Here is a 16,258-nt window from a genome sequence, read left to right as displayed (position 1 = left end):
CCTCCCCCGGCCCCTCCACTCTCTGAGAGCAGCTACTGCCACGTTCTCTACCCCTGTAGCCTCAGCGTTTCGCACAGCGCCTGCCATGGCATAGGACCCTGAGCAATAGGGGATGAATGAATAAACATAATTGTGCCAACCAAGGAACAGGCAGTGTGAAATGCTCAACGCCCGCGCTGCCTCAGGGACTCCTCTCCGCACTCTGGGCTGGGAGAGCAGGTCAAACACTCAGCGCAGCCCTCCTGGATGAAAGGATGCTGGGCCCGGAGGGGTGCGAGGGAGGGTACATGGCAGGGCACCCCACCAGGATACCCTTTTTCAGGATCCTTGCTTTCTCAGATCAAATTAGTGATCAATTAAGGAGCAAGTGCCAACACAGGGACCCATGTTCTTAGGCCCTGCTGGAAGGTCAAGGCTCCCTCACCAGCCGCTTTGGAGGCTTCAGAGAAAAGGCAGCAGGCACATAAAAAGCCTGAGCTAGCAGCAAAGGGAGGGCAAGGCCAGAGACAGACAGCCCAGGGAGGGCACCAAGTCTCCATCAGGCTCTGGCTGCCTTCCCTCAGAATGGCCACCAGCTCCCTGGAGACCCCAAAAGAGCCTGGTTCCTCCTAACCCCAACCTTGGCAGGGGTCCTCATGGCAGGAGGCAGGGTGTTAACACTCAGAGGGAGAAAGCTCCTGGTCCAAACCACAGAGAGCAATGGAGGCAGGTGATAAGAGAGTGTTCACACCGCTGCTTGCAGGAGAGGCCCTGGCACAGAGCAGGCACTCCATGCGTGCACTCCATGCGTGCTGTCGAACGGCACAGTGATGGGCACCAAGTGAGCCCTGGATGGCCAGCCTTCTATTCCTGCCTGGCACCAGCTTCAAGGTTCAAAGCAGACTTAGCACAATAAGCCAGTTTTCCTGCTGCAGAATGGGAGGCGCCTTTGTCCCCCTGCGCCCCTCTCAACAGAGGACATGCAGGGTGGGTGCCAGCCTGTCCCACTGTAACTCCACTGGTGTCTGAGGAGCCGTCCGGAGACAGGCTGGGGCCTCTGGGGAAGTGAGGCTGACAGCCCCTCTCCAGACAGGCAGGTGGGCACCGATGCATGGGGGACTGGGAGCTGAACCTACCCCCCCCCTCCCCCAACTTGAGAAAGGCAGCTGCTTCATCAAAGTGGAGCTAATTAGGGCTGTCTCTGCCGTCCTGTGTCTGAGGAATGCTCACCGCAACAGGCAGGGTCTAGGAAAAGACAAGGACCACACAAATGTCAAACGCTGCCTCCCAAGGAAGGGGGTTCTGCCAGTGCACAAAGTTCATCCACTTGGGGAGAGAGGGTTGTCCCTCAGCCCAGCCTGTGCCCTTGCAGTTCGGGAGCTCTTGGGGGATGTCCGATGATGGCTGAGGCCTGCTCTACAAAGGGGAAAGCTCATTTAGAGTGCGAGAGGAAAAGAGAAAGCTGATGCCTTTTGTCACTTGCTGAAATCGCTTTCATAAAGCAATTAATCCACTTGTTCTCCTGCAGCAGTTCGGAAGGACCTGGGGAAGTAAAGCAGGACTGTGGGCAAAGGTGGGCCTGTGGCCATGTGGGCTCAGCAACCCGGAGCCCGCACGCTGCCCCTTTGCTCCTGACCAGCTTACATGAGGGCCCCACCCAGGCTCAGGGCTCCCGGGCTCGGTGAACACCTCGGGGGTTAAATCCAATACCCTCTGAAAACAGCCTTTTGTGCTACCCAGTCAAGGAGCTGAGGAAGCACCACGGAGGGAGCCTGGGAGACAAGGCCTGCATTCCGGGGCACCCAGTCCATCCAGGCAGGGACAGCAGAGGCCCATTGTTTCCTGAGCGATGTGGCCAGAGGGTCAGACACCAACAAGCCCTCAGAGCCTCTCCCCCCCAGGCCGCTCTGCCTTGGGCTCTGAATGCTCACTGCTGGGTGCTTTTGGGGAGTAAATACCCAAAATAGCTCAGAGTGAGGTGCAAGGGCCAGGGCCTGGAGAACCCTTGGTGAAAATCCTGTGAACAATGACTGATGACCTCAGATAAGTCCCTTTACTTCAGTATCCTCACCTGTGAGGCAGAGCTAAAACTACCCTGTGCTAAAGAGAATAGCTAATAATGCCAAAATGCTAGCCAAAGCTTTGTGACAGAAAGATTATGATTATAGTGGGCTTGCTACCCAAAGAGAGCACAGCTTTATTAGCTCAGATGCCTCGGGCACATATAGCTGGCCTCACACCCCTCCCAGCCCTGTGCCAGAGCTACACCCCTTGGCTGGGGAAGTTGTGTGTGTGTGTGTGTGGGGGGGGGGGTCTTGATGGCTGAAAGATGGATGTCCTGAGTGTTGGAGATTTGAGAGAGTTAAAAGAGCAAGGGCTTGGCAAGCCTTTTAGTGACATTAGTGGCACTGGTGTGCTCAAAGTCAAAAAAAGAATATTAAGGATGTAGCTCGTCTCCGATGAGATAAATGAGAATAAACCTTGTTCAGGGCTAAGCAGGCTGGACTGAATAAATACCATTAGCACTTGGATTACTGGGATGTTCACAATCAGCAGGCGAATCAGCTGCCTGTGTGCAGAGGGACAGCAGCAGCAGCAGCTGCTCTGTAGACTTGGGGTGAGGTGGGGGTGGGATTGCAGAAATGGAAGTGATGACATTTGCAGAAACCAAACCGTTTGGGTCAGAGTGACTGATGTGGGCAATCTGCCAAGGGTCAAAGGTCATACTTTTGCTATTGTACAAAGCTGAGCAAGGGGTGGGGGTGGGGGTGGAGAAGCTGATACTTAGGGTGTGCAGTCAAGCCTGGCTGGGGATGGGGAGGAAGGGCATGAGAATGCTGTCCACTCTGGTACAGGAGTGGCTTCATAATTTTCAGGCCCAGTGCAAAGTGAAAATGTGGGCCCCTTGTTAAAAAACTGTAAGAAAATTTCAGGTGGCAAGGGCAGAGCATTAAACCAAGCCGCGCCCTTTTCAGTGTGGGGTCTTGTGCAGCTGTACAGGTCACACAGATGCCAAGCAGGTGCTGCTGGCACCAGGGGTGTGTGCACAGAAACAGAGAACACACAGAAATCCTGCTGGGTTAATCAGAACAACAAAGGCTGGGGAAAAAGAGGAGAAACACTGGGAAAGGCAGAGCTCTGGGATGGGAAATAAGGATTAGGCTGATGGGTTCGATGGCTGAGGAAACACTAAGGTAGAACCCTGAAGCAGAGCACATGTCACCAGAGGCCCAGTCCAAGCCGTGGACACTGACACATTGGGTTGTGCTCTCACGAGACTTCAATATTCCTAAGTACAACAATTGTCATTTCTTTTTAATTGCTCAATAACAGGGAAAAGCGGCCATTATTCTGAAATGCTCCAGGAGCAGATGCTGTGCAGTGGGGGAAGGGGGCCTATCTCGGGATATGTGGTCAGGCTTAGTCACCTGCAATCCTGCTGATGAGGTTGTACATGCTCATCTTCTTGCTCAGAGAGAAAGATTCTTCTCTGGTGACCTGCCCTTGTCTGTGCCCCAATGTGTGGCCTTGATCATCTGTGAAACACAAGGACTGGCAGGATGTGTAACCCTGAAATAGGTAGGTTCATCAAGGATCTATACTAACCTGCCATCTAGGGATTAATGGGGTTAAGCAATTAATTAACCAATCAAGATGGAAACAATTGTCAACTTGAATATAAACAGAACAGGTTCACCAAAAGTAATAAATGCCACATACAACTCTCCCACAGGAGAAACAAAACATCCGCCTGTAACAGCCTTAAACCGCTTAAGTGTGAAGGGAACCACACTGGGCTCTTCAGAAGTTCCATCTGTTACTGGGGGAGCGCAGGGCTGTCAATGGACTATTCATATTGTCCCCAACCAGAAGCCAGTCATGTAAGCAAATGTGGATATCCACAATTCACCACAATGACAGCACTTATAAGAATATCTCTCGGATCTCCTAACTTACATACATACATACATACATACATACATGCATACATACATAGAGAGAGAGAGAGAGAGAGAGAGAGAGAGAGAATATGAATCTGCCCACCTCTGGAGAGATAAGAGGGCCTCAGAGGGAAGGCAATCAAAGAATCTTCCTGACATCTGGTAGCTCTCAAACATAGTTCTGCATCACAATCATCTGGGGCACATTTTTCCCGTAAAACATTTCAGACACAACACTTAAGAAATTACAGAAAATTACACAGGAAAAGTAACTTACAGAAAAGTTACAAAATAGTAAAAGAACACTCATCAAGAGTTACCAATTGGCCCAGCTGGTGTTACTCAGTGGTTGAGCATGGACTTATGAACCGGAATGTCACAATTTGATACCTAATTCCCAGTCAGGGCACAAGCCCAGGCTGTGAGCCTGATCCCCAGTAAGGAATGTGTAGGAGGCAGCCGATCAATGATTCTCTCATCATTGAGGTTTCTATCTCCCTCTCCTTCTCCCTTCCTCTCTGAAATCAATAAAAAAAAACCCAAACATATATTTTAAAAGTCACCAATTGTTAACATTTTAACACATTATGCTTTTCCATTTTCTCTCTCATATATATTCACATATTTTTTCTTTCTTGAAAACATTTGAGAGCAAGGAGAACATATACACATGCCCCTTTATTCCAAATGTATTAAATGTGTATTTCCCAAGAATATAACCACAGTACAATGATCACAATTTGGACAATACTGGTACATGAGCTATAGATATTCAGATTTTGCCAACTTCTTAGAATACCATTTTTAGAAAAATAATTTTAAAAAAACCCAACCCAGGATTACATGATACATTTTACTAAATGTGTTTTAAGTCTTCTTGGCACTTCTTTTCTTAGCCTTTTTCTTTACAGATAGTTTTGAAGAGCACAGGCCAACTGTAGAATGCCCCTCAGCCTGGATTAGTCTGATTTCCCCACATAATTAGATTAAGGTTATGCACGCTGACAGGAATACCATAAAAGCAATGTTATATCTTTCTCAGTGGCATGAGATATCAGTCAGGCCCACAACTGGTGGTGGTCACTTCCATTACTTGGTCATGGTGGTATCTGCCAGATTTCTCCATTATAAAGACACCATGTCTCTTTTAAGTTAATATTTTATAGGGAGACACTTTGAAATATCAAGACAGCAATGTTTCTCATCAAACTTTCACCCACTTAGTTCTGGCATTCGTCAATAATTCTTGCTCAAAATACTTACTATAGTGCTTGTCACATGATGATATTCAAACTCCATTATTTCTTCTATCTGTATTTGTTGCACTCTACTTCAAAAGAGGTTTTTCTTCTTATTCATTCATTCATTTTTATCACTATGGATTCATGGATTCTTATTTTCTCTAGTGGTTATAATAATTTATTTTATTGTTGAAATGATCACTCGTTTAATCACCAGAGCTTTTTTGTGCTAGCTTCTGTGTCTTTTTGAAATGTTTCCATCATTCTTTGACCACTTCCTTACTTTCTGGCCCAAGATGTTCTTGTTCAGATAATGTCTTTTTCCTGCACGTGCCATGGAATCAGCCACTTCTCCAAGGAGCATGAAAAACTTTTTGGAAATTCTGATTCTAAACTTTACACAAACTGAATCACAATTCAGAAAATGAGGCTTAAAACCTGATTTTTTGTAAATGCCCTCAGACTGATTTAAAAGCCAGCTTTTGGGTAACTGGATTCAATGCCCATAACTTTTATTTGGTATAGTATATCTGATAAACTGGCTGCCTAGTACTTGAAGACTAGAGCAGTTAGGAGCCAACCATTGAACAAGGCAGCCTTAACTCCAGTTGTAAACTCTTCCAACTGCTAGAGAAATATCTTCCGATGCCTAGTTGAAATCTGACATCATGAAACATACCAACTGGCCCCATCACTGCTCTAACGGGTCAGCCTTTCTGAAGCTTAGGAGCAACCAACTGTCCAGAGAAAGCTCCCCTTTCACAAGCTTGCATCATGGGATCCTGAAGTCACTTTTGTGTGACTCTGGAAATCCACTGTCTTCTTGACAATGCTCTGTGGCGGCTGCTCCATGTACCGAGTCCAGTGGGCCCAGGCACCTCTGCCACAGTGTCACTCTACTCCGAATGCCTCCCCACGTCTAGGTTTTTGGAAGTACTGTCACAAAGTAGTTACAAACAGTATAGGTGATATAACACCATATATTTGTTTCTGGGTGATAAGATTTATTTTTAAACATGAGTGTGGTTATTTATAAAATTAAACATTTAATAACAAAATTTTAAATGTCACTTTGCTGCCTGGGCCTTTCTTCATAGTCTGCCACTGTTCTTTTGGATTCTCGTTCTGTCACATAGCCAACATGTTGCTTATCTCTCATGATCTGTGTCATCTGCCCCCATGTCCTTACATGAGAATCTGAATGCAAGTTGGACAGGTCAGAGTCAGACATGAGTTCTTTGGCACACAGCTACAGTGAAGACTCTGTTGGCACTGAGTCATTTGTAAGTAAACATTTATTAGGTATGATTGCTCAAATAGCTACAAATCCACATCTTTATAATTTCTCTACCTGATCTAAGTTTATTGTGAAATTCTGCCAAATGTTTTCCTGGATCACAAGCTTTCCCTGTGTCCATAACTCTGGTCTAATCTCCTGGTCAGTCAGCACAGTTGTTTGGAGTTATCCTGATAAGCCAAGATTGAGGGTTTGATCCCCATTCAGGGCATCTACAAGAATTAACCAATGAATGCATGAATGGATGGAGCAACCACTCTTTCTCTCCCTCCCCCACCTCTCTCCCCTTTTTATTCTCTAAAATCAATAAATTAAAAAAAATTGATCTAATCTCCATGGCTGGCAAATCTTTCTGAAAATGGAAATTATAATTGGGAAGGAGCATAAGCGAATCTTGTGGGGTTCTGATAAAGTTCTATTTCTTGATCCAGGTGGTGGATATATAGGTATCGATATATTTACTTTTAATAAGTTATCAAGTGGTATGTGTAAGATTTATGCACCTTTCTGTGGAAGGAATAAAGGAAGGATTAAGCTAATATGGCAAGACCTGCTTTTACCAAACTCATGCTAGCTCCAAGAAATCACTTCTCTTTAGAAATGCTCATAAATCATGTTATAAAACAAAACTGTTACTCCATCCTGTTTCCTTGCCTCTCTCTCAACCCCCATGATGTCATAAAGATTCAAACACATAGGTCTCATGATGATGCCCATAATTTCCATTTGATTTTGAAGATTCTAACTGATTTATAGAAGCCAGTGGCTCTGTCCTTCCTCAGTCCTGGGCTCAAGTTCCTCTTAACCATGCTTGTTTTATTCCTTCTAGCAGGAAGGCCATTTTCCTTAAAAGATAAGTCAAAGGCAAAACAGAAATAGAACAGAGGATGGAGATGCCCTTTGTTTACCTGCTATACTGAATCATCTCACTGAAGCAGGTGGCTAATGCCTTCCTTGCCATGCCTCTCAATCTGAACACTAACTGCTCAAGCAGGTCCTTTATTGTTAGCATCCCAGATCTCACTCACCTGGTATTCCTGACCGTGTTCTCAGAAGTTTACCCCCTTCTTCTCTATCTATTCTTGGTTATAGGTCTCTTTTTCATCTCTGACAAAAGCTCAACACTAACTGCTCTCCATATGGCCATGTTGGTTTCTTTACGGGTCTCCTCTCTTGTTCCTTGCAGTAATCACTTGTGACTGTATTTAACACATTTCATTTACCAGAGTATGAGTCATCCTCCTTTCAAAGCTCTGAGTCAGATATCATATCTACTTTTCTAAAATCTGCTTTTCCTCAAACTCAGAGAATTCTGCATTTCTTTTGGCTTCTCTAAACATAGTCACTTTCTGCTCGGGTTCCCAACACTTTCAATTCAGCAAACACACACATAACCTTCTGAGAGATCAAACTTTCAGAAAAGTGAATTAAGAATCAAAGCAAGCCAAAACCGGTTTGGCTCAGTGGATAGAGTGTTAGCCTGCGGACTGAAAGATCCCAGGTTCGATTCCGGTCAAGGGCATGTAGCTTGGTTGTGGGTACATCCCCAGTAGGGGGTATGCAAGAGGCAGCTGATCGATGATTCTCTCTCATCGATGTTTCTAACTCTCTATCCCTCTCTCTTCCTCTCTGTAAAAAATCAATAAATTAAAAAAAAAAAAAAAAAAAAAGAATCAAAGCAAGTTTTCCCCTGCCATCTTGGATCCTGCTGAGGTCTGCTGAGAAGAACTTCTTTAAGGACAAATGTCTCTGGAAGGCTATGGTCCAAGGCCATTTTTTTTGCTGGCTGTAAGCAGGGTCTCGGGACAGGAGGGAGTACACAGCTCTTCTTAAAACTAAAGATGTTTATGCTGGAGATAAAACTGAATTCTATCTAGGCAAGAGATGTGTTTATGTGTACAAAGCAAAGAACAACACAGTGACTCCTGGTGTCAAACCAAACAAAACCAGAGTAATCTTGGGAAAGTAACTCATGCTCATGGAAACAATGGCAATGGTTCGTGCTAAATTCCAAAGCAACCTTCCCACTAAAGCCATTAAACACAGAATCCATGTAATGCTGTACCCCTTCAAAGATTTAAACTCATTGAAAAGTAAATAAAATGGATTTGTTCTCTTAAAAAAAGAATCAAAGCAAGTCAAGAATATATCAGAGTATTAATTTTTTGCAGAAAGAGATTCCCAGGTATTAAGATATGTAAAGACCCATAGTGCCACACCAACTTGCTTCTATACCAGTTTTATAATCTCAACGTAGAAAGCCCCTTCTACACTAGGGGATCTCATCCCAGGTTAGTGTGTGTGTTTTTTGATGGGCTACGAGCCAATGGTCTGGACTTTTGTTTTACCAAAAAACCCAAACTCAGTAAACAAACTAGTGAATAAGTTGCTCTGGAGTCAGAGAGGAGACTTGGGTTCAAATCCTAGATTCAGTGTCTTCAATCTGTATTATTGGGATATGTTACTAAACCTCTTTTAACCTCTTTCTCTTCATCTGTAAATCTGATATTAATAATATTTATCTCATGGGACTGTTGTAGAAATGAAATATGATATTATATGAAGAGATCAGCACAATTCCTAGCAAATATCAAGCATTCAAATACAGTTGTTTTACCACTGTATTTTTATGTGTATAAGTTGCCCCCATGTATAATATGGCCCTCATTTTTCCAACCCAAAATTAAGAAATCAATATTTTAACCATAAAGCAGAACAAATTTTTATTTAGTAATTACCACAGATAATGTTTACATACCAGTGCTATTATGCAGCATATCACTTAATTCAGTCTCTGTTGCATCATTGCTCTCTTCATCACTATTAATTCCAGACATATCAATTTCTTCGACTTCTATTGTATCACTACTGTCTTCTGAATCACTGTCTATACATGTGAGATCATCTTCATAAACTGGTGGCATTTTCTGAGCTAACTTTGTTCATGTTCTCATGGCCAACTCTTCTCTCCTCATGAAATTGAAGCACCATTTTGCCTTTCCTATAAAATCAACAATGTGCATTTTGCTTGCAAACATTCTTGCCTGATGGCGCTGCTCCATAATCCAAGCCGTAAGCCTCTGCTCCAAGTTTCTCCATTTTGCTGGTTTTCCTGTTAAGGCCTTTTTTGTCATCTTAAGGAGTTGTTCTTCCTGTTTTCTCCACTGTCTGGTCATATACTCAGTGGGAGGAGGTCTAAACTGTCTCTGCAGTTCTATTTCCATGCTCTCTTGCATAGCTGATTACATTCAGTTTGAATTTTGCAGAGTAAGACAACTGCTTACTGGTATTTATCTTTTTATTTTTGACATCTTTATAGGCTCAGAATGCTCTGGTCCCTGCTGCATCTGCACACTCTCCACCTTTACCTCCAATTATGGTATCACGTGGAATCAGTAACAATAAGATCCGCGATTGGAGGAAGCCTGTTTAACAAGGTATGGGCAGCTACCCACCTGTAAGGCTCCCTCCTTGGCTGACTTCTGTGTATAAGATACCCCTCAATTTTCAGTCTAACAGTTTTTTTTTGTTTTTTGGGGGGGGGGGGAGCGCAAATCTTTTTAGTTTTATTTTTATTGTTTAAAATATTACATATGTCTCCTTTTCCTCCCCATCACTCTCACCCCTGAGGACAAACCCCTACTACCCCAGTGTCTGTCCATTGGTTATGCTAAAATGAATACATACAAGGCCTTTGGTTGATCTCTAACCCCCCTCCCCATCCCCTGCCTTCACTCTGAAGTTGGATGGCCTGTTCAGTGTTATCTTGTCTCTGGATCTGTTTTTGTCCATCAGTTTATGTTGATTATTATATCCCACATATCAGTGAGATCATGTGATATTTATCTTCCTCTGACTGGCTTATTTCACTTAGCATAATGCTCTCCAGTTCCACCCATGCTGTTACAAATGGTAAAAATTCCTTCTTTTTTTATAGCAGCATAGTATTCCATTGTGTAGATGTACCACAGTTTTTTAATCCACTCATCTGCTGATGGGCACTTAGGCTGTTTCCAAATCTTAGCTATAGTAAATTGTGCTGCTATGAACATAGGGGTGCATATATCCTTTCTTATTGATGTTTCTGGTTTCTTGGGATATAGTCCTAGAAGTGGGATTATTGGGTCAAATAGGAGTTCCATTTTTAACTTTTTGAGGGAACTCCATACAGTTCCTTTTTCGCCACATCCTCACCAACGCTTGTCTTTTGCTGATGATAGCCATTCTGAGAGGTGTGAAATGGTACCTCATTGTCGTTTTGATTTGCATGTCTCAGATAATTAGTGACTTTGAGCATGTTTTCATATGTCTCTCAGCCTTCTGTATGTCCTCTTTCAAAAAGTGTCTATGTAGGTCCTTTGCCCACTTTTTGATTGGATTGTTTATCTTCCTTTAGTTAACTTGTATGAGTTCCCTGTAAATTTTAGAGATTGAACCCTTATCTGAAATAACTTTTGTGTTGTTTTGTTGATGGTTTCTTTTGCTGTGCGCAAGCTTTTTATTTTGATGAAGTCCATTTATTTTCTCCTTAAGTTTCCATTCCCTAGGAGGTATATCCGTAAAGATACTGCTATGACATATGTCTGATGTTTTGCTGCCTATGGAGTCTTCTAAGATTTTTATGGTTTCCCATCTTACACATAACTCCTTTAACCATTTTGAATTTGTTTTTATGTATGGTGTAAGTTGGTGATCTAGTTGTTGTTTTTTTTGCATGTATCTGACCAGATTTCCCAACACCATTTATTAAAGAGACTGTCTTGAGTCCATTGTATACTCTTGCCTCCTTTGTCAAATATTAATTGAGTATAATGGCTTGGGTATATTTCTGGGTTCTTTGTTCTGTACCATTGGTTATATGTCTATTCTTGTGCCAATACCACGCAGTTTTGAGAACTATGGCTTGTAATATAGCTTGATATCTGATATTGTGATCCCTCCAACTTTTTCTTCTTTCTCAGGATTGCTATAGCTATTCAGGGTCTTTTTTTTATTCCAGATGAAGTTTTGGAGAGTTTGTTCTAGGTCTGTGAAATATGCTGTTGGTATTTTAATGGGGATTGCATTGAATCTATAAATTGCTTTGGGTAGTTTTAACGATGGACATTTTAATGATATTGATTCTACCAATCCATGAACACAGTATGTTCTTCCATTTGTTTATGTCTTCCTATATATCTTTTTTCAATGTCCTGTAGTTTTCTGAGAACAATAGTATCTTATACATGGAAAAATATGGTATACAATTTAATGAGAATTACTATTTTTACTCTTCTGCTAAGAAAGACAGAGCACCTGGGTTTTCATTCTTCTCAGAAGTGAAAGGGCCTACCTGTGGTGGGGAACAAAGAAGAATTTACCACCTCCCACTGAGTGGCTCTAGATTCTCATTCTCAGCTCCTTTGGCTAAATAGACAAAGCCAGTACAGAAAGCATTCACAGGAGAGAAATGTAATTAATAAGCTGGAGGGAACAACATTGAGGAAGGATCAAAAAAGTTAATTAGAATTGGCTAAAGGGAGACCACAGGGTGGGGAAAGTGGAAGAGAGAGGGCTAAAGAGAAATTATCTGTGCCCTATAATTATTCAAAGAATATCTCTAAGTAATTAACTCAGGCAGTCTGAGGGAGTCGAGGTAGAAGTAACAGGGTTAAGCAGAAGAAAATTTAAGCTAAAACATATAGGAGATTTTTCACACAGTGAGATTTATCTAGTTTATTAGAGAACACAGAGATGGTGTCATCTATTCCAGCTGGTGATAAAACTGTCCCCCTAGGTGCTGGGGGCAGAGGAAGGGCAGAGCAGTCCTGATCCCACAGGATAAAAGGGCTCCAAGGAAAATCACCTGGCCAATCCTTGTTCCAAGCTGCAGGCAATACACCTCTCTCAACAAGCCTTTATATCTGAGGAAGAACTTCCTTACTCACCCAGATCTTGCTTTCAAGAGTTCTAAGATGTGAGGAGAAACCAAGATAGCGGCATAAACACCTGAACTGCTGCCTTACACAACAATTTCAAAACTACAACTAAAAGACAAAATGGACATCAACCAGAACCACAGGAAGGCTGAGTGGAGATTCTACAACTAGAAGGAAAGAGAAAGCACACCGAGACTCACAGGAGCTGCAGAAGGCAGAGGTACAGAGGCACACGTGTGGAGAGAGCTGGCTTTCTCAATCGGGATGGAGACAAAAGCTCCTGACTGCTCTGAACTCCAGTTCCAGTGAGACTCTGAGGACCCATCCTCATTCGGGGAGAAACTGGACGGTATGGCAGCGGGCAGAACTTGAGGGCGGCTTTCTCTCAGAGGTGCCTGCAGCGATTACCACAGGACACTGAGAACCAGGGAATTCTTAGGGAAGGGCTGACAGGAAGCCATTGCAGTTTGCTCCACCCTAAGATCCTGTCCCATGAAGCCATTGCTGCTTGCTCCATCCTGAAACTCCACCCCATCCAAGCTGAGTGTGGAGGTTTTTTGCATATGAATGGCCTGTCCTTTGAATTATAAACTTATCTAACAAACTGCAGCTGAGTCAGTGAGACCCAGAACACCCAAAAGAAGGCCCAAGGCCCCACAGCAATTTGCCTTGCTTCACAGCTGGGTCTCACCTGGGAACCTCCAAAACCCAAACAAAGAAGAGTAATCTGCAGATCTCACTGTAGCTTCTGCTGGGTGGCCTCAGGCAGAGGCTAAATTAGCACCTCCCTGGTGATCCAAGAGCCAGTGTAACCAGGGGTCAGAGTGAGACCATCCAGATTACAACTCCTCAGATACATAAGGGACACACTCAGGGGGCAGACTCAGTGAGCACCAAAGCCCCACTGAAGCAAGTCTTGTCTCTATGGCTGTCTCCAGCACAGTTGTTCTCCCATCGTAGACACAGCTGATCCTCACAGCCAATTGGCCTGGAAGTCAATTACTCCCAGTGATACCAACAAAAATCAAGGCTTAACTACAACTGTGCACACAGCCCACAAAGGGGTGCACCAAGAGTGTCCACCTCAAGTAACTGAGGAAGCTGAGCCACTGGGCCCTATAGGACACCTAGAGCATAAAACAACACCATCAACTCAGGGAAACTGCCAAAATGTGGAGACAAAGAAACAGATCACAAATGAAAGAAATGAAGGAAAGCAAACGATGGATATAGATTTCAAAACCATGGTTATAAGGTTTTTCAAGAATTTTCCAGAAAAGGCTGATAAATTTAGTAAGACTCTCAAGGATATAAAAAAAGACCAACTAGAAATTAAGCATACACTGCCTGAAATAAAAAATAATATACAGAAATCCAACAGCAGACTAGAGGATTGCAAGAATCAAGTCAAAGATTTGAAATACAAAGAAGCAAAAAACACTCAACCGGAAAAGCAAAAGGAAAAAAGAATCCAAAAATATGAAGATATTGTAAGGGGTCTCTGAGACAACTTCAAGCATACCAACATCCAAATTATAGGGGGTGCCAGAAGAAGAGAGAGAGCAAGACATTGAAAACTTATTTGAAGAAATAATGACAGGAAACTTCCCCTACCTGGAGAAATAGACTTACAAGTCCAGGAAGCACAGAGAACCCCAAACAAAAGGACCACACCAAGACACATCATAATTAAAATGCCAAGAGCAAAAGACAAAGAGAGAATATTAAAGGCAGCAAGAGAAAAACAGTTACCTACAAGGGAGCTCCCATATGACTGTCAGCTGATTTCTCAACAGAAACTATGCAGGTCAGACAGGAGTGGCAAGAAATATTCAAAGTGATGAATAGCGAGAACCTACAACCAAGATTACTCTATCCAGCAAAGCTATCATTCAGAATTGAAAGTCAGCTAAAGAGCTTCACAGACAAGAAAAAGCTAAAGGAGTTCATCACCACCAAACTAATATTATATGAAATGCTGTATTCTTTAAGGGTATTCTTTAAGAAGAGGAAGGGTATTCTTTAAGAAGAGGAAGAAGAAGAAAAGGTAAAGATAAAAATTATGAACAACAAATACATACCTTACCAACAAGGGAATCTAAAAATCAAGTGAATAAAAAATCTGACAAACAGAATAAACTGGTGAATATAATAGAACCAGGGACATAGAAAGGAATGGACTGAAAATTCTCAGGGGGGCGGGGAGGAAAGGATGTGGGGGGTGTGGGAAGAGACTGAACAAAAATTATATACCTATGGATAAGGACAGTAAGGGAGGGTAAGGGCAGAGGGTGGGGTTAGAACCTGGTGGAGGGGAGCAATGGGGGGAAAAAGAGGAACAATTGTAATAATCTGAACAATAAAGATTTATTTTTAAAACAAGAATTCTAAGATGTGTGCTGGGAAGTCCATCCTTCCAACCTCATCTCAATCACAGCAGATGGAATCAAGTGGGGCCTATTTTGCTTTTGCTACACAACTGCTGAAATGTTTATGAATAAGCCATCTCTTAGTAGCAAAAGAAAAGGCAATAATCGTGGGATGGTCTATAGCTGAAAATGACAACATTGAAATGCTTCGATTACAGGATTTGGAAGCCATATAGACTACAAATCTCTCAGCTGTGCAACATACATAACAAGTCTCCCAAAAAAAATCCTTTGATGAGGTTTTGCTTAGATATTTAAGGTTTCTGACAGTTTAAATATGGTAAACATATCACGAACCAACCATATACATTGTATCATTGCTATTTGGAAAACTCTCTATGAACAATTAGTTCCAGTTCTGAGAAACAAGTGCAGCACCAGTCTCCTGGTATTTCATGGGGCAGGTCAGCATGGCCTCCTCAGCCAGCTGCATTTCATGTGGCCATTGTCATGGCTAGACTGAGCATGGGTTCCCTGCCCCTAGCCACATCTCTCATGCCATAATAGAAAACTGTGTGGAATACATCTGCTGAGTCTCTGGCCAGGCTCAGGGCTCACCAGGTCTCCTCTAGGTTAAGACATACACAGAGCTTCCCTTGATGCAGAAATAAACTGAGGGGCCTGACTCACCAACACTGAAACTGGAGGCTTAAAAGAAAAGTGAAGCTTTTCCACTCTGTGGAGATCTTTAAGAATTGGAGAAAACCCCCAATTACTCACAGCTTCCAGAGACAGAATGATGGATGGTTTCGTTTGCAAACATGCTGTATGTCTGAGGATATTTTCCCAGTTAGCTGGTCGATAAATCCTGATTGGGCCTAGAGTGCACAGGGTCCTCAGCTAAGCATCTTGGAGCCAGAGCAAAGAATGAAACAGTTCCTGCCCCTATTAGACAAAATTAACAGCCAGCAGAGAAATGCGGAGAGGTACTTTATAAGGTAAGTCACTGTGCAAGAGGGGTGACTTCAATACTAGGTATAACCTGAAAAAATAGAGGGCTTGACAAGGAAGGTATCCTGGAAAAATGACCTTGTCAAGATAGGAACAGAAAATCTTAAAATATCTGTATGTATTACCCAACTGAAGTCAGATAAAAAAAATTTTCAAAGAAAATATTAAGAATTATCTTCCACAAACTCTTTATTCCCCCCACAAACTCTTTTAACTCTTTTTCCAATAACTCTTTTAAGGCCTTCTGCTAGAATCATTCTAATGCCAATGAAAAAGTTACACTCACAAAATAGTTAATGTCAAAATGTAAATGATTTAAGATTCAGCAATTGTTGCTAAATCAAACACAAAATCTCTATGGCTTGAATATGAAGGGAAACAAAAGGCCTGACAATTTAGTGCTCATTAAAGACTGTCTGGCTGAATTTTAGATTATAACCTAAAAGGAAAAAAACTTTAATTCAAGTGTAAACTGATGTATGTACAGCAGTTTTCAAAAAGC

The 16,258-nt window shown here is 42.7% G+C and overlaps 1 protein-coding gene and 1 pseudogene across 4 annotated transcripts in view; one reads left to right on the top strand and one right to left on the bottom strand.

The window, feature by feature from the left end:
* Window positions 1-16,258, bottom strand: part of SIL1 (SIL1 nucleotide exchange factor) — a 172,163-nt gene that overhangs the window by 4,529 nt on the left and 151,376 nt on the right. The gene's annotated exons all lie outside the window — the stretch shown is intronic.
* Window positions 3,540-8,576, top strand: LOC123651781 (annotated as a pseudogene).

This window comes from Pipistrellus kuhlii, unplaced genomic scaffold, assembly GCF_014108245.1.
Source record: "Pipistrellus kuhlii isolate mPipKuh1 unplaced genomic scaffold, mPipKuh1.p scaffold_m20_p_8, whole genome shotgun sequence".
In the NCBI taxonomy this organism is placed as follows: domain Eukaryota; kingdom Metazoa; phylum Chordata; class Mammalia; order Chiroptera; family Vespertilionidae; genus Pipistrellus; species Pipistrellus kuhlii.
Note: the sequence above shows the minus strand (reverse complement) of the source record. Positions and strands in the feature narration are given on the sequence as shown.